The following is a 26,218-nucleotide window of genomic DNA, read 5'->3' on the forward strand; positions in this document are numbered from 1 at the left end:
GGCCCTAATGTTATTTGATAGGAGGTAATGTTAATTAACTCCAATTCGTTCAATGAATGTCTGCAGTCTCTACCTAAATAATGGTGTGAAAACCGTATTGTAATCCACTTTGATTTTCATATAAAAGCGAATAGGTAGGTAGGTACCTATAGTCAAACAAACGCAGATTACAACTTTGTTCTAATTTGGTACCTGCTATTAATAAATAGGTACTTACCTACTTGAAAAAAAAATGTTCAATATACAATATACATATTCAAAACTATTAACTACATTCAACTTTAACGTAAAAACACTGTAAAGAATCTTTCATCTATTAAAAAGCGAGCTGAAAAATGAAAATGATTTTCAGAAAAATCACCGAACTAATTTGATTCCGATTCTCGATCGGAGCGAATACTCAGGCACTTGATAAACAAACGATGTTTGCACTTCCAATTTGAGCTTTTTTCTCCATTCAAACAGTGCTGATTGTACGTGATTTGTGAGAAGAATATGATAAGATTTTATATTTTTGTGAATCTCCATCCGAAGATTGATTTAAATCTCTATCTTCAAAAATAGGTAGGTATGTCGCTGGACTGAAGGAAAACTTAGATTTAACTATAGTAGTTAGTGTTGTTGTAGTATTTTCGTAGTACCTATTGTCGTAATTTCCAAACTACTGGAATGTATCTACTACAGATACTGTAGGTACATCATTTTTCGTTGTGTCAAACATTGCGACGAAGGTCACAACGATACAATAAAACCATTCAAATAGTTCGCTTGAATTATTTCTACGGTTTTATTTCGAAGTAGGTAATTGGACACAATTAATGAATCATCCACTTAGTGGACAGTTTTCTCCAAGAATATAATAGCATATTAAACCGAATAATTAGGTATGTATGCCAAATAATAAGCCATCTGTTAGGAAAAGTTTTCCTTAAGGATTCCGTAAAATTCCAAACTCCTGCCTGGAATCGAACCCGAGACCTCCCACTTTTTAGACCACAGTACTTACCATTGCGCCAGGGAGGCAGTCAAAAGGTTCTATATTATTGCAGAAGGGTGTAAAATATTATCTATATATCAATAGAGTCTGTACAAAACGACTTCTCACGCGCCATTTTAACCCCCAACCCAAAAAGAGGGGTGTTATAAGTTTGACGTGTGTATCTGTGTATCTCTCTGTGGCATCGTAGCTCCGAAAAGGTACGCCCCAACTTTTCTCTTGAAAACTGTTAATAGTTACAAGACAAGCTAGGCCAAGTCCACTAGTACCTACATGACAGGAAGATAGTAGATAGGTATGTTCAATTATTTAAATTGATGTATTGTCAGGGAACATCATTAGTTCTACAGACTATTGGAAGCATGACTCCGAAAACGTACCTCATTGTGCATTCAACTGTGTTTCAAGTTTCAACTATAACTGTAGTGCAATATTCACAGGATCTTTGAAAATTGAACTAGGAATATTATGTCAGGACAAAGCGCTGTCCATTTGTATGGAATTTCAACTCTTCTACCACGTCCTTTGTTTACGACATAACTATCAGTAATTGTTAAGTTTTGGATGCAATATTCCATATTATCAATGGCAATATTGCACGATTTAGCGGTGATAACTCGTTGCATTTGCGACAATCTTTTTTCGTAGATACAACCAAAAACAATCAGGGCCGGAATAATTCATGTAGAGCCCCCTAAGCAATGCAAGCCTTGGCGCCCTTAGGAGGAAGAGATCTTTCTCCTTTTCAATTTAATTAACTACTACAGAGTTAATATTATGTAGGTATAAGCTTATTTTATGGATGTTTTTATTGATAAGCACATTAAAATCACTTAGCCTTATTTTTTCCACAGGTTTCCGGTATATTAATTATAATACATACATAGACTTCATTTCAACTTTCAATGCAATCAATTATTCAAAACCAAGTTTTTTTGCCTAGGAAGGGTATTAACTAGCGGAGCACCTAGGTGATACCGGCCTTATAAGCAGTTATAATTTAGCCCAATTTCCTATGTATGGATAATCTGGAAGTCGGAAATGTGTAGAACCACTGATGTCGGAACCACCCCTAGAACCAAATTACCAACACTAAATCTTACTACTTATTCTGCTTTGCGTAGCGCCTGCTTAGTAATTTAAAGCAAACACACCTTTAGTAATATTAGTAGGTTCTATTTTCTACACGAAACTACCTAAGGAGGTACTACGTACGTAAGAAGTACAGAAGAGGCTTTAGCGATTAGTGCAGAGTGCAGGCCGCAAGGTCTTAGCTTAGTGGGTATCGAGTACTCCTCACGACACCTCTAAAAAGCATGCGTCGCTCGTAGTGCTTTAAAAGACCCTGCGCCCGAGTTATGGCCAACCATTTAACCATTTGCACCCGAATATGCCCCATTTACATCCGAATTTCCAACCACTGTTAGCGTTCCATTTTGATCACGCGTATATATGTAAATATATCATTTAAAACAGTATGAAATAATTGAATCCTGGGATAAATGGATGTGAGGTAAAGAACAGAATTTGCACATGAAGTGTGAACAAAGAAATACTCCCACTCGCAATAAATAAACGGTAATCAGTGAACACCCACGCGAATAGCGGAGTATATTGTTCTTGGGGCAATCGTTTAAATGGTAATGACACGGCTTTCCCATAGGAAACCATAAAATTACGAAAGAAGCGCGCGTTAAGGCGACCCAAGTAGGTACAGTTAAGGGCATAAATGTGTACTAAAATAATCATACCTACTTACTACATTTTTTTCATACTATTCATCATCTCAACCCATCGTCGGCACATTGCTGGGAAAAGGTCGCCCCTAAGAATGAGAATGGTTTAGAGTTTTAGACCATAGTTTTAGACCAAAAAAAAAACCACCACGCTGGCAATTGCAAATTGGCAGACACCTTTGGAAACATTTGGAGAACTCTCAGGCAATATATTATAAAAACGAGCTTTTTTTCTCGGCGGTTTTACTGGCATAAACTGCTGTCTTAATCTCTTAGAACGAATGTTGTGAATTATAAACATTGCTACAATCAAACCAAATCATATCAAATCATTTATTTCAAATCAATGATTAGATTTAATTTCATTTCACAATCGCAATTATTGTGATTGCCTGTTTTTTTTTTTGTTGTAACTGCACATTTCAATCAGAAGTGAGTGAGTACCAGCCAGTTAGAGATGATTGCAATCATCACACTGTAACTGTCAAACTACCGCGATAGGTCTCCTGAGGTGATGATAGAGTAAAAGGTACAAAGAAACGGATAAAAAACTTTAAACCAGCTTCCTAGCTAGCCTTCCGATTTCAGTCAAAGATTTTACAACTCAAAGTCATTTACCTACTTTAACAAGTTATTAGTATTTTAGTATATTGAAACTGTTTTTAACACCGACTGTACCTTTTGACTAAATCACATTGGTTTCATAGAACCTTACGACTACTACGAAAGTTCAAATAGATACTAATTGATTATCTTAATCAAAGCGTCATACTTAAGCATTCCGACAATATCGGCCTTAAGAAGGCCCTAAGTGCCACTGGTTAAAACTAATACTAACACTAAAGATATTTACATTAAATACAGTGGTTTCCAACTTTCATGCTTACCTAATACATTTTTATAAGTACATTTTTACATTCATAAATAAATAAATCTTTATTAACATAACAAAACGTAGTGTTTAGAAGCTTTTATTGTGAGGCCCTGCCTCTTGGTGAAGTAAAAACTGTGTTTCAAGAGGCAGTGTCTTCCCATAATATAATTATTATACCAATCATCACTGAAAAAAAGAAACGTTATATTATAAAAGTTGTCATGGACAGTACCTACTTTAGTGTAGCTCACTTGGTCCTTGTCATTAGCAGATATAGGTTTTACATAACTAGCTTAGACACTCCAGTTTCTCATGGGGGTTGTGTGGTTCTAAATATTATTATACCTTCTGGAACCTTCTTCATAGACACTTTTGTAGCCTTCTGATACTCCTCTTTTTTGTAACCTGTCATTTGTGGTGTGTGGTGCTATAAAGTGTACACTATACATTCATACCTACATACTTTATGTGATAAATCGAATAAAACCAGTTTTAAGCACTTTTTGAGCTTAGCAATCTCAAACGGGCTGATGCGGCAAACTTACTTTTTTTATAGGTGCCTACCATCTACCTATTATGACGTATCAGTTCATATAAAGCACTAGCCTAAGCGCTTATTTGTAGGTTCGTGGTCTACCAAATATAGTATTAATAATATGAAAGTTTGGGAACCACTGTAGAAATCAAATAAAATCATCGTAATCAAGCGGCACAAGTTAAGTAGCGGTTACACGGCTAACAAAGTTTATGGCTGAATAATGTTTAAGCCCATTTATAAAGTAATCAAGAGGCGTTAAGGTAAGCTGCTTAAACTTGAGCTTGTAATTGTGATCACTAAGGTACTCTAAAAAATGCTTATTTGATTTGAATTTAAATGTTATTGGGATCTGTGGAAACGTTCGGATATCTATTGGGCCCGTGAAAATAAATATTTATATCTTTTAGGGTTCCGTACCTCAAAAGGAAAAAAGAAACCCGTCGTTTGTCTGGCGTGTCAAGAAACCTATAGGTTACTTTCCGATGACCTAGAACATGATTCTATTCATGTAGCAACGCCGTATACGTCATGTAAAGGAAAAATCCGAAAACCGTGACTTTAGGATTCCATCACAAATTAAAAATTAAAGATTTAGATAGATAGATAGATAGAAGTCTTTATTGCATACAAAAACATGTAAACGAACAATACAGAAGGAAGAAAACAGGAAAAACAATTGTGTGCAAAGGCGGCCTTATTGCTTAAGATTTCTTGTACGATAGTGTGAAACACAGTGCGAAACCCTTCGTGTGCGAGTCCGACTCGCAGTTGACCGGTTTTTTGTACTTAGCTTGTAAAGCGGTGAATAAATAAGTAACTATAGGTAAGTGCATGGTCTCGTTGTTGTTTGTTTATATTTGAAGGCATTTGAGGTTTGACATTCAAGTTTGCAAAGAACATTTGGATCACCGATAATAGCAAGGGGGCATAACAAATCGATGGTATTGTACAAGAAAAAGCCAACAATGCCCGAGCAATGTCATCCAGAGCCGGATTCCCACGTCAGATAGGTCGTTGACATCCAATCGATTCGATACTTTTTTCCACCATCGATTCCACCGACTGGATTCCAGGAGCACTAACGAGGTACCTTTGTTTATCGGATGCCTTGAAGGACGTCGGCTGAACGTGCAAAAACTCATGGCACTTCATAAAAACAGGGTGTATGCCAAAATTGGTTAAGATCGAAATTTATTCTACTTGAATTTTGGGGCGATCGGTATTCTTTGTTTCCATATGTAGAAATGGCATTTTTGTGCCTTTTCTAAATATTTTCATTTCAATTCGATGCTTTTAATCGCAAACGTACCTCTACAAGTTTTCCTAAAATGCAAATTGTTATTCAACCTTATTATGAATCCTGAAAATCTCAAGAGAACTTCTGGGATATGCAGGAGTCACGACCGCTTTAGAGCAACATGATGAATCTCTCTTTTTAGATTGAGATGAAACTTCAAATACCGCTCTATTCAGAAAAGTGGGGATAGCTTAGTGGTGAAGACGGCGGTTTCCTAGTCGGATGCTTCGGGGTTCGAAACTGGCCATGCTGCAGCTTTAACTTTTCAGAGCTATGTGTGTTTCAGCAATTACCTAAGTATCAATTGCGTTAACGGTGAAGGAAAAGATCGTGAGAAAACCTGCATGCTTGGGAGTTCTCCATAATGTTCTCAAAAGTGTGTATGGGCAAACTCTTCTCATTCTGAGAACCGTGCTCGGTAGTGAGCCGGTGATGAGTTGGTGATGATGATAATGATGATAGAAACCGCGACAGTGACGTGGTGATATTTTGATCTGTTCACGAGGGGGAAAAGCAAATTAATGAATTACAATACGTTATTAGAAAAATTACACCTAACAAGAAATTCTCTCCAAACCAACGAGCTCCATTCTCCATGCAGAACTACACACGGTATTTAATATCGCCCGTATTGCAGATCATTCCGATGACGCATTGTCCTTCCCTCTATCAAAAGGTAAGGCTTCCATGTAGGCTCTTTATTAAGCTAGTTAGGTATTCCGGACATTTCGCTGGCGCGCTCTAATACAACGAACACGGCCGAAGTGAGCATAGGCAATTTTCACCGAATATCTATCTGCCTATCTATGAATGCCCATAAGTGTCGGCTCATAAAGCTCGCTGCAAAAAAGGATAACATTAGATCTAGATTTGTCGATTTAGTTTAGAGACTGTGTACAACAGAATTAACCACATGACATATTAAAAGATTGTGTGTTTGGACTAAGTACTTACAGTTTTTCGTACATCAAGCACAAGCGTAGTCACAGAGGAAAGGGGATTATTAATAAATGTAACACATATCTAAATACTTTCATTGAAAAATAATGAGCATTGCAAATTACTTTAGCTGATGCCCGTGACTACTTTCGCGTGTATTTAGGGATTTAAAAATCTCGTGGGAACTCTTTAATTTTCCGGGATAAAAAGTACTTACCTACCTACCTAACTTTAGACTCAATCAATGGAAATTAACGTCGGTCCTTAGCTCCGTTGCAAAGACAACCAACAATCACACTTTCGCATTTTTATAATATGGATTATATTCATTTAAAAGCAGATTCATTAGTCTAAGTAGAATTCAAACGGAGGTTTATTCTGCAATGTTTCTTTCAGTATACCTTCCTATAGCGCATTCAATTTTAGACTGTATTATCATTTTGGAACCAACAGGTAAAACCACAAAGCGATAATCCTAAAGAAGTACTATAAACACTTCCAAACATATTATTACTTATAGCGTAATTCGCTACTAAATTGCCACCTACGAGTTGTCACATAACCCCAAACTCTAAATCTTGGATAAGCAAACACTTAACTAAAATTGGAAAGTAAACGAATGTATAACCTACAAAAATTTATACGCGCGAATCTGGTCGTTATTGCTTTGCTGAAAAATATCAAAATTCTATGCACATATTTATTGTTTATTTATGTGTGGCGTTTGGTAGTACGACGCCCACAGATGCGTGGGATATGAAAACTACAGAGACTCGCTTGAGACTGTTTGCCATTGAGAACATGGTAATAGGTGGTAATAGGTTGATTATAGTGATAAGCGGAGCGGACGTTGGCCTTTGTGGATAAACTTTAACTAGGAGTTTCAGGGTAGCGTCGCATCGTCGCCTCCTTGCGACAGCGTACCTAATACATCAATTAATTGCTCTTGATCCACGTTGATAACTAGATAAGCGACCAAACTTTAGTACTACGTCTTAGACTTCCCCTCCGAGTTTCGGAGAGCGTGTTGAACTGTCGAACATGTAAACCATCACTTCTCTTATCTCTAAAGTCTTTATCGCACGTCGTACTCTGCGTTCGTCTGTATAATTAAAATCACTTAAGTATAACTTTTAAACTTATTAAGTTGTGAGTTTCAAATTCAAATGAGTTTTCACCATCTTACGAGGAACATCAAGATAGGTATATGCATAACACGTTCTGCTTCTTTAATAATAATAATTAATCTATAGAATAGATAAGCCCACTTGTGCGAAGCCGGGACTGTTAGTTAGTTAGTTAAAGTTAAATATTGTGAACTACGAGTATGTAGATGATGCCATGATGATGATTTCATCCGCATCACGAAAGCCCGCATGGATATAGGTTTTTATAAAAATTCTGCGGGGCTTTTTGATTTTCCGGAATAAAGTAGCTTATGCTCTTCTCCAGGATGTAAGCTATCTCCATCCTAAATTTCCTCAAAATCAATTAAACAGTGGGCTTTTAAAAAAGTAACAGACTGACACAGATAGACAGTGGATACTTTCGCATTTTAGTATGTGGGATAGCATTATTATGGATTGGAGTGCGATTTACCTAAGTGCGAGTTTAATGTAAAATATTTAGTAACATATACCTACCTAGAATATGTTTAGAGTATAAATAACCTGATATTATGCTCTCCCAGGGAGACCTTTTATATGACACATTATCACACAAGCTGCACAAGAGCGCACGACAAATCTCCGACTCCGTATGGAGTCCACGTTTCATAAACTTTTTACAACATTTACGACTTATGGCCTTAATCTTATTAATGTATTCACACCGCTTTTCAATATTAATGCTTGTATTAATTTATGAGGCATTATTTAAAAGTTACCCACTTCAATAAATATAAAAATATCTTTAAAAGACCATTGTAAGATGTCATAAATAAATAATTTTTGCATAAATTACTGTGGTTAAAAATTATGATCTATAAGAACAGGTTCTAATAATACCTATTGTATTCGTCAAGAGCAGATATTGTACGAATTGTGTTGCAAAGTTGGTATTTTATGAGCATCGAATTGATCTGATAACATAATGTGTACGAAACTATTCCAATAAAGTTTATTGAGTTTCATTATTCTCATTTGTTCATTAGAAGCTGGCATTAGGTACTTTGCAGAAGGCTATGATACACAAGGAACAATAAGTTTTTGATGTAACTAATTTGCAGAACCATACAAATCTAGATAGTACCTATGACATTCAGCGTGCTCTAACCATCGATATAGGTACATCGATGGCGCTAAGCACTGCCTGCCCTTTCGCATACCTAGACAACTAAGCACTACCAAAGCCCCACCACTACCATGCAACTGTTGTATTAGGTACCTTCCTAAAAATAAGTATTCTAAACCATCGATGTGTCTAAAACACTCTTTGCGACACAGAAAGAGTGATGATAGCCTGATGGTTAAGACTTCGGCCTCCTATATTCCTGCTAAGGGACTATTAGGATGCAGATTATACCAATAAAATCGCCGACAAAAAGCTTGTTTTTTATTTTATTGTGTGAGAGTGATGATGATGTTCTCAAAGGTGTGTGCTAATTCACACTTGACCAGCGTAGTGGACTGTGTCCAAACCCTTCTCATTCTGAGACGCTCAGTAGAGACTTAGAGAGCCGACGATGGGGTGATTATGATGATAGAAACTTTCTGTAAAAAAACGGATCAGCGCAAAGCCACGTAGGTACATCTTCTCGATCTCGCTTGTGAGGTCGTATTCAATCGCAAACCAGTAGATACTTAATATTTGATATCCGGTTGTTTATACAGATTCACGCGTAGGAAATAGTCGCACGCTATTGTCTTACGACGAGTGGGCGATGATAATCGCAGCGTGTTTCATATGGAAATGCCCTTGTAAATTCCTGCCCGCTTTCTTCTTGAGCTTTTAACATGCGTTGAAATAAGCCGACGCCTTTACTGACGTGTGACGAGATGTAGGGCCTCTATTGTCTATTATTATCACAACAAAAAATTACTTTGACTAGTTTTCACTCGCGACTTCATCCGCGTAACTAGCACGATAACGCTTGTCGCACTGGTTGTGCTTGCGGCAATGCTTTCTCGCGGCTTTTGTCTGCACAAAAAAATGGGAAAGCGTAAACGCACTAATTGTGCTCGGGCTGCTGGCGTTCTTAAATCTATATTAAATGTTTAGGAAACTTTAAAGACAAGTCCTAGGACAATGTTTTGAAATCAAATCAACAAATTATTTTTTTACTAACTTAAGCTACCTAACCATTTTCAGACGCGTAAGTAGTGGATAAATATTTACCTAAACGTTATAGTTAACTTCCTGTTATATTCGTAAACAGGCAGATACTAAGCTTGATTTTTCTCGTAATTGAATACGATATATTATGGTAATGTAAATAGAACGCTAGAATATTTATAAAGCAAGTCCGAACACCGTACATGCAATTGAATTAGCTGTTCAAATGGTCACAAATTAAACTACAAGCCCAAATTCCGGTTTTTCTTAAACGCGTTCAAATCTGGTCTCATGTTTAAATGGAGACAAACTGTTAGTTTAAAACTATAATGTAAACATTGGATGATCGATGAGTAGGTATCAGTAAAGTTGGTACGTGTAAGTTTGAGTGTACACTGATTGCTTTAATATTGATAGTGTAAACTAGTCCTATATGCTTTGGTGATGTGCGACCTGTGGTGTTATCTTCTTGTACTTATCTGGAAGGTATCTACTTTTAAAACTGGTTATTATCGTACGTAACACAGCAGTTATTTAATAGGCTCAACTCAAGAAGCTCTCAACAGTCGGGAAAGTTAGGGTCATAAAAGAGTTACATATACCTACTCGTATCTACAATGACAGAAGGTACTTAGAGCTTTTCTAGGATCTAGCTTAATTGTTGGTAACGATCTGTAATGACGATGCTGTTTAATACGGGGTCCTGATCGGTTTAAAATGGCACCTTAATTATAATAATAGGTGTTCGATATTCAACTTAATAAATAACTTTAACGATCCAATCACAAAAGATAAAACGAGCAAATAATGCATTCCAGGTGAAAATTCGGTAAATTAGGTACACATTTTAATACTGAATTAGCTAGCCGGGACGGCTTCGCTTCGCTCGGCGGGAAATTTTAAAGTAAAAATATTATAATACCTCTTTATTTATCCCGTGGGAATGTCGAAAAATTCTACATTATTCCCTATCCCTTGCTGCTGCATATATCCCTTGTCTAGGGATAAAGCAGCCTCTGTGGAAAATACAGCTTTCTAGGTTGGCTTGGTCCATGGGTTTCGACCGGACGTTGACAAACTTAAAATCAGTAAGTGCATCAGAATTTTTCTTTTTGTGTTATGAATTGAAAATGTCTTTGCTCATTGCAATTTCATAATGATGATGTGATGGAAAACCTAATAAAACCTTCTGATATCAATGTTATATGTAATGTTCAATAAGTTCATTTGCATATTGTAAAGATGCTAATCATAAACAGCGTCAACATTTAGATTCAAACACAACATATTATTATACTTAACAAAAGACTGCCCATATTATGTACTTATGCAGAGAGTTGCCACCATCGATGGTTGCCACGTACTAGAGATGGTGATGTCCCACAAAACGGCGTCAACCAGTTAACAAGGGGGCATGTTGTGTCTTTCTTCACTACCTATTACAAAAATGTTACACTGACCGATAATCCCGGTGAGCACAGAACTATTTTCAAGGAAGGGATACTGAAATCTATTGGAGGCGATGCCGCCTAATGATATGATACCTGAGTAGGGTAATACAAACGGACCAACGCCAATACGCCAATAATTGCCAATTGCCATTAATCAAATTTATTAAACAGTTCAAAAATTCAATATTAAAATTTGTATTATCTTTTATTAATTTTAACAATTAATATTTCTTATGATTCGTCTGAAATTCAACCGCCGGTTTGAGAAGCCGAGTTGCACTTTTCTAAACATAAAAAGTTACAATATTTAGCAATATTATCAATGTAACAATTCACTGCACTACGTCGATATACGATGCTTTCACGTTACTTTGTCATTATATAATTTAAGTCCATTGTATTTATTATTGTACTTCATAACTTTCCTACTTTTGGGCCAGAACCAGAACTTACAGGTAAGTTATAGGTATGTAACTGAGTTTTTAATATAATTTAATAATTATAAGGGCGTTTTTGGACCTCTATTGTCTATACTATATAACTCAATGATAGTAAGCCTATAAGTGTGTATCTATGATCCATTGTTGAGCGGCGGGTGGGTGTCAATAATCGCGTCGAGAGTGGTTCTTGCGACCACATACCAGTCGCGCAAATTAATAATTACTAGGTTTCCCACCGCTACACTTATGCGGTTTAATTAAAATGGTGTAGAGGTTTCCGATAAAATTTTATGTTGTCTGTAATATGCGACTTAAAATGTATTTTATTCTAACACTTATTTACAATAAGACTATTTCATTAAGGAAACCATTGCTACATAAGTAAACAGTAGGCAGGTACCATAATATTGTAGAACGTGAGCCCACCACATTTTATAAGCCCCAATCTCAAAAAGTTCTGTAAGATTTCCGTTAGTTGCAAATTTTTGCAAACACATATAGGATAAGAGTGTTTATAGAAAAAAGGTTCTCTTAAAAATACCATATTATTATATCATTAAAATTAATACCCACTGCAAAAAACTATGTAGGTACCTACTTGTGAAAGTACCTACTTACCTTAAGATAGGTATATGAAAATTCTTTTCATACTGTATTATAAAAATAAACCTTATCAAAGATGATTAGAGAAATAATTGTAATTTAATCCTATGAAAGTTTATAAATAAAATTCTAAGAAGAAGCAAACTGCCAGTGAATCACCTGCCACATTTAGGAGCAAATAAGCAACACAAATTCATGAGTCCCCGCATTTCTCCGGTCAAAAATTCACAATATCCGAGCGCTATTTCCGAGAGCATCGTAATGAGATGCATAAGTATTCAGTTTCAAAATTTTATTATTCAATACAACGATATTTACATTCAAGATTCACCGCATCGGGTCTCGTAAAACAGTTTTATGGAAATATTTTTCAGAAAGTTCCACAATACGAGTTATTTTGATTATGTATTTTGTGCATTTTATGTTCTACAAAACTTCCTAAAGTGGCGATAAGATATATCAATGTTTGGAATGAAAAATACCTATCTGAAGTTTGGATCGTAAAAAAAACATTGAACTAATCGGTCAGAAGTTCTTGGTCTATTGAAAATTGTTTTACTAATCTTTATCGAAATCGCATTTTACTTGGTTCATCAACTTTTACTTTCAAATTATAATAACGTAAGCAATCATCTCTCTGCATTTCAAGCATCTATATCTCTATGTAGGTATATACGTCGCCTGCATTTAAACGATGAGACTGGATCGATGATAAAATTGATTGATAGAACGCTGGAACCTAGAGATATGACTGCTATAGAAATTTTTACCTGCCCCTAATTAAAACATTTAATTTTATTTACTTTAAAAATTAGCCTTTAACCTACTAAGTAGAGAAGCTTTTGGAAGCTTGTCTTGTGGCCGTTTATTAGTGAACCTATTATTGGCGTCACTCAGAAAAGCAGGTATTATTTAATTATTTTTATGGAATTATTGGAATGTCCTCCCATAACCAACACAAAAAACACAAGTTCAGTGTGTAGAGGTTTCCGAGAGTTTTAATCTAAAAAAACTAATGCCAAAATAAATCATTCAATTAGAGTGTGATTGCTATCACAACATCTAATTATCCAGTTCACAAATCAAAATACCGAAAATATGCGATATCGCTCCGAATCTCAGAAGGAGACTAAACTAAAACCTTCAAAACACCCGTATTTATGCAAGTTCAATCTTGTTGGCCTCCTAGCAACAGATTGTAAGACATCGAATGAGCCAAATATCGATTTTATCAAACTACCTGCATTAGATAAATTAATAATTTTATATTACTGTTGACAATTCAAATCAATTTTTAAAAGTAACCTTACACTATACTTAGTGCGACTTATATAAAAATAGTGCTGGTGGAGACTATTATAGTACGGGCATGACACAGACGCAGAGCTGCGATTTGTCTTTTTTACATAGACTTGCGCACAACTACCAGCAAGTTCGAAAGCCTGGAGCACCGCAGATACCCACTGCTTTCTTAATACCCACCTAATCCCAGTCCCTACAGATCCAAGGTAACATAATCAATTAAAAACAAATAAATTAATCTCCAAAGTATGGGCTACTTGTCTCAAATACCGCTCATCGATACTACGAGTAATTTACACATACTAATTGTGTTATGTGTCGAGTGGGCGACACCAGGCCATCGATCATGGCTGGTCTGTGGCGAAACCCCGCTCGATACCAGCGCCTTCGCTCCGTTACGACATATTTATCATATTATTAATAAATCGGTGATACAAAATTATGGTGTTGAATCTAATGACATTAGATACTTTCGATTGACGTGTAATAACTACCTACACACTTTTAATGAATAATATGTACTTAATTAAAATCGGTATGATCTATTTGTACGAGATGTTGTACCTAATCGAAACGCCAAACCCACACGCTTCCCTCTCCTGAGAGATTGTTGAAAAGTCAGCCGATTTGCCCAGACTCCAGAGGCCCTAGCGTAACTTCTAATTTAACTAATATGACATGTGCGTAGACGTTAATAATTTTAATCTCTCACTTATAATTTGAGAACTCCATAAATAATTTTGGCAGATTGACATAATATATAATCTTCGGTGTTACATACGTAGACGGCGGCGGTGTTCCCACTAGATTACAACATGGGGTTATTCAAGGGGCGGACCTACAAATTCCTGAAAGGCCGGCAACGTATCGGCGGTTCCTGTGGTGCTGCAAATGTTCATCGGCGGCGGTAATCACTTAACATCAAGCGACCCGCCTGCTTATTTGCTTGCTACTTTTATTTTTAGCAAATGGACGAGCTGTAAATTTACTGTACATCGATGCTAGGCGGTCTATATCAAATAATATGTGGAAAAGCAACTATAAACTGTTCCAGAAAAAGACTGATTAATAACGGTTAAATACAAACATTCCTCAAATAGCCCAAATACTTTCAATAATACGCCCATAAAAATGATGAGCCCTTTAACTGGCTAGTTGGTTAACAAACATCAAGTTTCTAATTAATTTCGAGGTTGTAAAGGTGGGTGTTAGAAATAATTCTGAACCACTTTCTTGGCCAGGTGATACGCATATATTATACTTATAAATGGGTTTGGATTGAACGCTGTCAGTAGGCGATGAGGCCGAGGAATAAATACTTAATTGATAGCATCTAAGGCGATTTAGATGAGACGATTTAATCTACACCCGATGTTATGTCGGTAATTTGAAATCTTAATTCATAGTACTAATCTTACTTAAGGTAAAAAAGTGTCGGCTTGTTTGTTTCTTTTCAACGGTTAGTGGCTGAACATATGTTTGAAACGGAGAGTTCGGGAATCGAATATTTATATTTTACTAGGGGATACCCAGCGTGTGCGTGTGTGAAAATAAATTGCCTAATGTTTTTTTATTGGTCTAAAACCATCTTTGCATTATTGCTTTTCTAATTAAACTGCTTTTGGGCACATCAGTTTGATGGTTTCAAAGTATATAACGGACATAAGATTTTTTTTTGTGTAATATATCGGAATAGGATATCGGAAAACGAGAAAAGTTTAAAAACTTAAACCAATGTGGACGATATTGCGGATGATTATAGTTACTCTTAGATTAAACTGCTTTCTTTCTGTGTCGTAGTATTTCTTAATTCATAATTGTGCTGGTTATCTTATGATACCTACCTATTAATGCGTTGGGTTGTGCCACAACTAAACTACTTCATGCCAATGGAACAAAGTTTAGTTGTAACAGACACTAACAAGTTTAGGTAAATACAATGAAAATATAAAACTCATATAAAATGTCGTATCGATTTCGTATCGTATATATAGAAGGGAAAGTACGTAATTATATTAGTCTACTAGTATAGTCAATTAGGAACACAGTAAACTGAAATAATTGACGAATATTGTTGTTGTTTATTATCTACCGTTAACGGGTGTGTATTTTCATAATGGTCGGTGATTTACGTAATGTGCTCATTTGTTTCTGTAAACAAGTAAATTAACATAAAAAGTTTTAAACATATAAATTAAGCAGTTTTATTTTAGCTATTTCGTTAAAAATGTGACCTACTGTTAATGAGATAGGTATTCGTGAAAACCGTTTTTTGGTAACCTTTAACCTCGTGTTTAGCGGCACTTACTATTTTATTATTTTGTGCTATGATATTCAATATTAATAAAATATGTAACCACATCTAGGTATTTGTGCACAGTTGCAAGGTCCATAGACTGTGGGAGAGGTTTTGGCGGTTTGAAGTTTGAACCCCCCGAAATCGCAGACTATGTATTGAAGAATTGTATAATCATTCTTGTATTGTACTTAGGTACTTACCCAGTTTTTTTTAAATCGCAAAACCTCTCAAACTCAATTCCTGGCTACGGTCTTGTCAATAATTGTGCAGAGAAATCAGAAAATTTATCATCATTTCGACTCTCGTCGGCCCTCTACATCACGGGTCTCCTCTCAAAACGAGAAGGGCTTAGGTTATAGTCCACCACACTGACCAAGTGTGAATTGGCGGTTTGAAAACAATATAAAGTTCCATACTAAAATTCAGCTGTTTTCCCAAAGTTGAGCAGCCTTTCCTTTACCTAATTTCACCAAGCTACTGCATAACTGTGTGTTAAAAAGCTTAGTTAAGATTAAAGTAGCTAATTTAATGTTTATAGAAAATTAGCTAATATGATGCTGAAGTGGATTTATTTCTTTAAAATTCCGTGGGAACTCTATGATTTTCTAGGAGCAAAAGAAGCCTTTTTCACTCTCCAGGCGTTTAACTATACCAATGCAGATAATCACAAGGCTCCCGCGTTGCTCCGTTACAGCGCAATTGAAGGACAAACTAACAACAAACCAACATACAAATACACTTTCGCATTCATAATATGGTTAGTGACTGTGTAGTGTGTACCTATTCGCTTTCGATTAGTATCGCGCAAATTGAATTTTGTTCATAGTGCTGATTCAATATGTGAATCATCAATGGTGGATCCCACGCGTTAGGTATGCAATATGCAGGCGTATAGAAACAGACATAGTATAAATTCCCAAGAATTTACTTAGGTGTAAGTACTTATTTATTTAATAAGACAAGTAATATATAATCATGATAGAGTGAAAACATAACCACAGAAGAAGAGATCTTAAGCGCCGGGCAAATGACGTCGCTAACGCGTTTCTCCGGTAAGGTTTATGCGATTTGTTTTTCTTTTAAGCAAACTAAGAAAAACGGACTATAGGATGTATCACAATCTACACTAATTGTCCCATAGCGAACTAGGCCACTCCACCCCCGTGCGACCTCTAAGCCCCTCGTCTTGTAAACTAGGTACAAAACCGCAAATAGTTGCATGTCAGTCGATATTAGGTTTCTATTATAGACATAAACAATAAAAGAGCTTCGTTTCAGAGAGCGCGGACAATAGTCGCGATCGCGGGCACGCGGCTTTGCGGTCCTGCCGTAGACAATAGAGCGGCCATCCGGTAACCTCAATACAGTTGAGCCAATACCACATTTGCTAGAACTGCATTTGGTTGTCAATAAAGTTTAAATATTTTTTAATAAATAAATGAAACCGTTCAAGTGCGAGTTGAAATCGCACACTAAGGGTTCCGTACCGTATTATTTATTGTTATAGCGGCAATAGAAATACGACGCTATGTGAAAATTTCAACTCTCTACCTATTACGGTTCATGGTTCGTTTTAACCCGCTGACAGACAGACAGAAAATCGTAGTCATCCAATCTTATTGACTGCCCCAATTTTGATAAAACTGAGATAAATTCTCAATATCCTCGGGAAGCTATATCTGTACTTTTCGTCAAAATCGGTTAAACAGATGGGCCTCTAACAGATACTTTGACATTTATAATATTAGTACCTGTAGATGTGGCGCAACCTTTACCTATAGGTAGGTAAAGCATTTTTGCGCCTCGCGGGAGCAAAGTTGATTGGATGCAGCACCGTGTAGAGAGATAAACAGAAAGTTACTGTTTACGACCTTGTTAATAGACTGCGTTTGCTTAACGGTAGGTAGGTACTAGGTACAATATGTATATTATAATATCTACTATCTGAAACGCCTGGCTTCGCATGATAAATGTAGTAAGTTGTTTGAGAGACACTCTAATGTCACCACTCATATACCTATCATCCTATCATTGGCCTAATAGAGCAATTACTCTAGGGCAGTTTTTACTGCAGAACTTCCAAGCTGCAAGCACGATCATGATCAGTGGCATCAAGTCAGTGGCAAAGTAGTTTTCTCGTGATTCTGTGTATCTTGATGAAATATTTCAGGGAAACTATTAACATAGGCTTCTATATAGATCCTTAAGTAACTTTGAATTTTCGGATGAGGTCCCTTGGTCATATTTTCATAAGCACTAATACGTAAGGACGGGAAAATCATACTGATCCAAGACTTTCTTCAATTAATTGGCACTCTTGATAAATTTCTTTCATTCTTTTGAACCCAGGATACAGACAGACGTGACAGCTAAGTTAATGGTATACCTACTCATTATGTCTTGCTCAGTTAGAACCTAAATTAGATGATGATACAGAAAATTATCCGTGGTTTAGCATAATAAATTAATTTTCACAAAAAATTAAACATATATTTACGATTTAAATCGATAATTTAAAGTCTAGACAGAAAATTATTTTGATAGCTAGTAAAGAAAACCCCGGTCATTAACCCGAGTCAGACTCGCACGTGTTCCGTACCATTGTACCTACAAAATGTTTAATGCACTTTTTATTTATTTTTAAACTTGGCGCCCAATTTGAATTTTTTTTTAATTTATCGTAATACCGGCAATTGAAAAAGGTATACACTCTGTGAAAATTTCAACACTACCTATTACGGTACATGAGATAGAGCCCGCTGACAGACAGATGAACGGACGGACAGCGGAGGCTTAGTATGAGGTACTCTTGGGGTAGTTACGGAACCCTAAAAATATATAATGAAACATAATGAAAATAAATTAATCAACGGTTGATTACCAATTAGGTACTCTGTAGAGTAGATGAAATAGGTATCTAATAAATACGTACCTACTTAATTAATTATATTGGAAAAGTGTAATATAGCAATTAGGCCTAATTAATTTTTGATAAGGGCGCGGACGTCGCGTCGTGAGTTTATATTATTTTATTGAACCTATCAATAAATCTCGCTCTTGGAATAACGACATTCAAATGGTTGAGATAAAGCAATGGTCTTCTATCGTACTCAACTACTCTACTGTACATATTCCTACCCATATCGGCGCACGGTTAAACCTATCAAAATATAAATTAATGTACCTACCTACTTGTAAAAACGATCTCAGATAGAAACTTTCTTTGAACTTTGCCTTCCGTATTCTACAACTAGAGTAACGGCTGTAAATGAATCAATCTATCCGTAATCTGTCGATAAATTACAGCTGAAACATTGTCAAAAAAGTGCATACCTACCTACCACTTTGGCAAAATAATAACAACGTTGCTAAGAGGTACCTATCTGATCTATGGACAAATTACAGATAGAATTGATTTAGATAGATAATAATTTGGGCCCTAAGGAAAACGAGATTTTAACTTCTAGGAGTTTTAGGTCAACTTTTATCTAGATGTTATCAGATGTTACTTGATAATAAACCAGATGTTTTCCTTCGCCGTTAAAGTAACTGATATTAATTAATTGCTTAAAACACAAATCGTTCCGAAAGTTAGAGGTGCATGGCCGGGATTGAACCCCCGAATTCGATGATATTGAGAAATCATATTCAATATGATTTTTATTCTCTATGTGGACAGCGTATCGTAATTTGAGCAAATAACCATTGCGATAGTTGCTTTCGGTTCTAGGGGAAGGGGACTTTCTGGTAAAGCCGAAACCTCCGGTCAGAATAAAATCATTATAAATATTCTTCTCTCATTAATATAATGAACCGTTAAACTGACGCGTACATATTTAATGAATTTTAATGTAGGTAGGTGCTATTATATTGTATTTACTAGATGGTGCCCGCGACTTCGTTCGGGTGGATTTAGGTTTTTTAAAATCCTGTAGTAACTCTTTGATTTCCGAATTCTGGGACAAAATGTATCTTATGTCTAGGACGCAAGCTAGGTATATCTGTATCAAAGAGGTGATGCTCGCGAACTCATCCATGTGGATTTAGGTTTGCTCGAAAACCCCGTGGAAACTCTTTGATTTTCCGGGACAAAAATAACAGATGGGCCAGCAAAAGTTAACAGATGGACAGACAGACCGACAGGCTCAATTTCGCATGTATAATATTAATATGCATTTTATATCATGTTATAATATTACCTACCTAGATGAGTGGGGCTTATACCATAATGTGTTGTATTGCTGCGGTGTTCCCAAATAATGGTATTGTTTGTGTTAAAACTTAAAAGCTTTTGATAATAATAGCGCTTATTTATTATTACCTAGTACTGGCTATGATATGCCGATGGATCCTTTAAACTCTGCGTATACGAGTATTATGATTATTTAGTGCTGATGCACCTAACTAACAGAATAGTGGTTAAGATGCAACAGGGTGATAGGTAGGTAAGATAGGTTGATGGTGATGATACACCTAACAAGTTGTTTAAATACAAGTGTAATAAGTGACAGTCTAAATCCTTACAATATACCTACCCACCTGTGCAGGGGTAGAGACAGAGACACGAGTGATTCTAACAAATAACTGTTTTTTAATTGCACTTACGGAACCCCAAAAATATACCTACAGCCACCCTAAAGTTATACCTCACCGATCATATCATTATATGAATAATACTACCTACACCAGAAATAATCCCTGGCAACACTCAACTTTTAATAAGGCAAACTTTAGGTACGTAAAAACGGATTACAGTGAGGTAAGTAGGCTAGGTAATGAGTACTTCACTAATGACTTGTTATGTACGCTAATGAGACCTCTATATCAGACCGTCTAAAATAATGATCCTTGAACTTAATTTATGTTTACAGAAGTATACATGGATCTAATTTATATGGAACTAGCTTATGCCCGCAATTTTCAATCGCGTGAACTACACAAATTTCAAACCCCTATCTTACCCGCTTAGGGGTTCAATTGCCAATAATCCTTTCTTAGCAGAGATCTACGTCATAATAAATATCTGCATGCCAAGCCCGATCCATGCTGTAGTTTGAGCAGTGCAAGTAGATCAGGCAGCCGGTCACCTTTTCCTGTTATATGTCTGCGACTGCGACTTCGTCCGCGTGGATTTAGGTTTTTAAAACTTCCGTGTGAAGTGAATTTTTAATTTTCCTGAATAAAAAGTAGCCTATATCACTCTTCGGGTTTGCTAAATCCAAGCAAAAATCATGTCAATCCATTGCTCTTCTGCAACAATTCGTGTGAACTTAATTGTTTTAAAGAGTCGGGATTTCTGAAAATAATTTCTTATTGGGGTTCTATGTTATAGAAAGAATAGCTATCAAAGATCAACTCAAACCACTAGGTCTAGAAATGTGATTCTAATTATGTAAGTGTAGATTTTCTTTACAACATAGACCCACGCTATTAGTGTAAGAAAGGATCTTCGGTAATTCCATCCGAGGGAAGCCGCCACGTTAGTCGCATGTTATGACTCTAATTCTTCTCTGAATGTTTTCATTTTCATCAACTCCCCTGCTGAAATATTGAACTTTCATAAGAGGCCCATTGTTGCAACAGTACTTAGGTATATACTTTCAAAAACTTTTGTCTAAATCGGTTTGGTGGTTCGTGGTGGTGCGGGCATAAAAAAAATGAAGATAATAATATAATTTTGTGCAAAAATTTTAAAATAGTAAAGAAAATAAAAGACTAGGAAGATTTTTTAGAACAGCTTTCACAAAAATAAAGCAAAACTCCGTATCTCCCGAGCGTGTCACTCGGTGTCAGCCAGTAGAATTTGTGACCTAACTTTTACACTGGACCTTTTCCAAACTTTAGCGAAAACAAAAGAACTCTCTGATAACGAACTTCAAGTCAAAGATCGCACATGCACGGGAAAATAGGAAAAAGGACGCTATCCGTGACACCACACTTCGCTACGGTCATAAATGCTTGAAGCTATTTTCCTACATTCACTGGTTGCTCGGTTTTCGATAAAGTTTTAAACTAAAGGAAATCAATAACTTCCAATTATTGATTAAAGAATAATAATAATGTTCATATCTTCTTTCTCTTGTTTGTCTTCTTTCGGCCTGTCTGACGAATGACGATCCATCACACTGAAGCATTATCATATGAGCCATAATAGTCTAGTGGGTAAGACGTCCGCCTCCTACACGGATAATCGGGTGAACAATCATGACACGCACCTTTAACTTTCGGAGTTTTATGTGTTTCAAGGAATTAAATAACATTTGCTTTAAGGGCGATGGATACGTGAGGATACCTAAAAGTTTCAGAGTAATATTCTTAAAGGTGTTGAAGTCTGTCAATCCGAACTTGGCCAGTGTGGTGGACTAACTTACACCCTTCTCATTCTGAGAGGAGACCCTGCTCAGTAGAGGGCGATAGGTTGATCATGATGAAGGTGATGAAGTTAAAGAAAGGTGTTTTAAGAGTTTAAAATATAAACAGCTCACGAGACACGTCAAATAATAATCGGAAATAATTAAATATAAAACTGTTTCCCGCTAGGGAGTAGCAACAACGGGCTTAAAGACTAAAGTGCAAGTGCATAATGAATGTGCCTTCGGTGGCAAGTTTAAATCCCGTGCGATTCAAGTTCTTAGAGTGGTGCCCAAAGTTCTCACTCACTATTTAGCGCTAGTATTAGCTATATTGTATGCGATTTAACGCGTGATATTGCGAATATTTTTCGGACAATTTATGCATTATAAAGTCATGATGACATCAATCCATTACCAGCTCACTATTAAACACGGGTCTCCAGTCTCCACTCTCCTATCAAAATGAAAAGGGTTTGGCCATAGTCTACTAGCCTCGTGTCTATCAGCCAAGTGCAGTTTGGCACGCCTTTGGGAAAATTATGGAGAACTCTCAAGCATACAGGCGATGTTATGCTTAATTTCTTAGAAAAAATAGAGGTGCGTGTCCGGCATCTACATTCTATGCGCCTCGCAAGCAGTAGGTCCCGGTTTTGATACCCGTTCCCGAATTGACTATAGGTTACTCAGAGAAGAAAAACCAAACATCCTATCATTTACAAACCTAATTCAAACATGTACTTACTTATACTATTTGGTTAGTATCGAAGTTAAAAACAGCGGTTTAAAATAATTATTTAAATGTCCAGGTAGTTATTAATTTATGTAGTTGATTAATAAATTAATAATAATGTATTTGTACTTGTTTCTCTTAACAACACAAAATCCTATTTCTTCATACCACAAGTGGGTTCCCAGTTAAGCCATTTGTATGAATAATTTGAAAATTAGTTAAAGATTAAACAATGCATGTAAATTTAAATCTTATCACTATAAGAATAAGAACTTTGTTTTGTATACTAAGGTGGCATAATGTTGAAATGTCGCGACATTCGGTCTGCCCACGCCTTCATTCAAATATTTTGTGTGCATGTGTGTGTGACTTAATGTTATTGTATAACCAGGTAAAACTATCATAAACCCTCGACTCCACTCGCTTGAAAGCAGGTCTTACAACTATTTAAAATCATTGAACGAAAAAACTTGAGATGATCAATCCTTTTCTTTTTCAGGTCTCCCATTACCTAAAGTTCTTAATTTCGCTCATTGAATACAAACTTGAACTTATTTTCAAACAAAACGGCCTAAAACTGTGTTAAAATTGAGTTGACTGTTCGTTACTTCGATCAAAACGGAATTACAGTAAACTTTCAACAACTTTCAATTAGTTTTTTTTTCTTCCTGTAAAATTTTATTTCGTGAAATTACATCGTTTGGTTTCGAGACTCATCCTCGGTCTTCTCAGTAGAATGCTTACCGTAACAATGGTAGTCTTCATATAATTAATAATTGTTATCTTAAGTGGCACAGGCTGTCCTATTCGTATACCATTTCACTTTATGCATCCTCTTACATTGCGATTTTCTAGGAAGGCATCCCAATACAAGGCCTGACTTGCGAGTCAACAAAAAGTAGCTGTACCACAATTTGTATGGAAAAACTTGAATGTTTTAACTGTACCTAGTGCTCATTCTAGGTAAGGTTTTTTAATGTTCCTTATTGTACAAGCATAGGCCGTAAGACGTTTAGCATCTTAATGATCATATATTTGCTTGGCACATGCGTTAGGTGTGCGTGGCTGTGATTTAACAGAACGACTGAAACCATTTTCAAAAACTATCTACTTACGTGAGTGCATAAGACATCACAGAGAAATAAATTCTGTTCTTTCTTTTCTTACTAATACCATAACAGACAAACATTCAAAATACTACAAGTATTTTTAAGTGGATTATTCAGACACCCATCCTCTTTAAATAATATGTGGGTATTGAGTCTATTGTGTTGAATAATATAATACGATCGTATGTTAAATAAGTTATTTTTAGTTGACACAACGCATTAATATAAAACGCCCGGATTTGTATTGTAATTTGTATACGACTGTATAAACGGCGCGTATGACGACACTGTATTATACGAGTAGGTGCCACGATTACAGTAGGTATGGCTATTATAGCTTCCCTACAAATAATTTTTTTTTAAGCTTTGATAATTTTTCTCATAGAAAATCTAAAGCTCATGACAACAGTAGGTATATGGTCTTAGCTTATGTTTAAGAAGATTTATAATTGGTTAGTTGTGATAAGTAGATAATAAAGATCGGTAAACAAAGTTGACCGAGTAGCAGTTAGTGGTCTGAACTTTAATGTGACACTACATTGAATTGAAAGTGGAACCCATAGTGGTGTGGCTCCGTCATCAATGGACTTTCAACTTTTCGAAAGATTGGTTGCTGGTTAAAATATAATGAAGCACCTACTTAACATGGTAAGTATCATAAATATATCTATGGACACATAATATCACAAGCTACCGCCTACGTTTCGGCGCCAACATTTGAAAACCAGTTATCTGTATTTTGTTGAAAGAAATGTCCCCAATCAAAAGCTTTCCCTATATCGTAACTATTATAGCAAGAAATATATTTTAGTAGATTAAAATAGCCTACCCGTAACTGTAGCAGGCTATTATAGACTTTGTAACAAACTGTCATGTATTCATGTCATAGTGTTGCACCAACACAAAATAATTAAGCCAAATAGACTCACCTTTCCACTCTAATGATCACGCATTGTCAACAAATTGTTGCCCACCGAACCGCATCACAGTCACAGCACTATTCATGACGTCACACCGAACTCCATTCATAAACATCGATCACCAATCCGTGTCATTGACAACACTAGTCGGAACTTTAAAGAACCCAAATATGCTTAGTCTATGGGCTTAGGGGTACCTTCAGGTAAATGAAACCGCCTTGAGTTTGAATTGTGATTGGGTCTTTTTCGTGTCGAATTTGTTTATCGGTTCTAAAGGTTTTTTGAAAGGCGCGTGTGTATCGTTCGCCGCGCGCGCACGTTTGACGAGAAGCCTCTAGCGATCGCCCCCGCAATTTTAACGCGTGGGCGCTTCCAAGCTCGCTGCCTCCCAAAGCGATTTTGCGTAATATATTTAGGTGATAAAACACCGATAAACTCGTCCCGGTTATACAGAACGTTAAAGACGACCGACGACAGCAGGGGACCACTTGGAAATGGCGAGCTTTCTTTATAAGCTCATGTTAGAATTTTAAATGAGTATCGAATAATGCATTGGTCATAAAAAGCTATCGGCGGCGGCTAACAATATTATGTGAGCTGGTGCGTTGGGAAGCGACTTGTCGAGAAGGTCCTTGTATGGAGAAACGAGTTCGTCTGCAGTCCCACACGTTTCGACGGTATACACTCTGTGAAAATTTCAACACTACCTATTACGGTACATGAGATAGAGCCCGCTGACAGACAGATGAACGGACGGACAGCGGAGGCTTAGTATGAGGTACTCTTGGGGTAGTTACGGAACCCTAAAAATATATAATGAAACATAATGAAAATAAATTAATCAACGGTTGATTACCAATTAGGTACTCTGTAGAGTAGATGAAATAGGTATCTAATAAATACGTACCTACTTAATTAATTATATTGGAAAAGTGTAATATAGCAATTAGGCCTAATTAATTTTTGATAAGGGCGCGGACGTCGCGTCGTGAGTTTATATTATTTTATTGAACCTATCAATAAATCTCGCTCTTGGAATAACGACATTCAAATGGTTGAGATAAAGCAATGGTCTTCTATCGTACTCAACTACTCTACTGTACATATTCCTACCCATATCGGCGCACGGTTAAACCTATCAAAATATAAATTAATGTACCTACCTACTTGTAAAAACGATCTCAGATAGAAACTTTCTTTGAACTTTGCCTTCCGTATTCTACAACTAGAGTAACGGCTGTAAATGAATCAATCTATCCGTAATCTGTCGATAAATTACAGCTGAAACATTGTCAAAAAAGTGCATACCTACCTACCACTTTGGCAAAATAATAACAACGTTGCTAAGAGGTACCTA

The 26,218-nt window shown here is 36.3% G+C and overlaps 1 protein-coding gene across 1 annotated transcript in view; it reads right to left on the reverse strand.

Moving 5' to 3' along the window:
- The window catches only part of LOC123865032 (protein artichoke), a 104,678-nt gene extending 79,469 nt beyond the window's left edge, over window positions 1–25,209 (reverse strand). The window contains exon 1 of the mRNA XM_045905849.1: window positions 24,871–25,209. The gene's annotated coding sequence lies outside the window, so the exon portion shown is untranslated. The remainder of the gene's footprint in view (window positions 1–24,870) is intronic.
- Between the last annotated feature and the right edge of the window lie 1,009 nt (window positions 25,210–26,218).

The sequence above is a fragment of the Maniola jurtina genome, chromosome 5 (assembly GCF_905333055.1).
Source record: "Maniola jurtina chromosome 5, ilManJurt1.1, whole genome shotgun sequence".
In the NCBI taxonomy this organism is placed as follows: Eukaryota; Metazoa; Arthropoda; class Insecta; order Lepidoptera; family Nymphalidae; genus Maniola; species Maniola jurtina.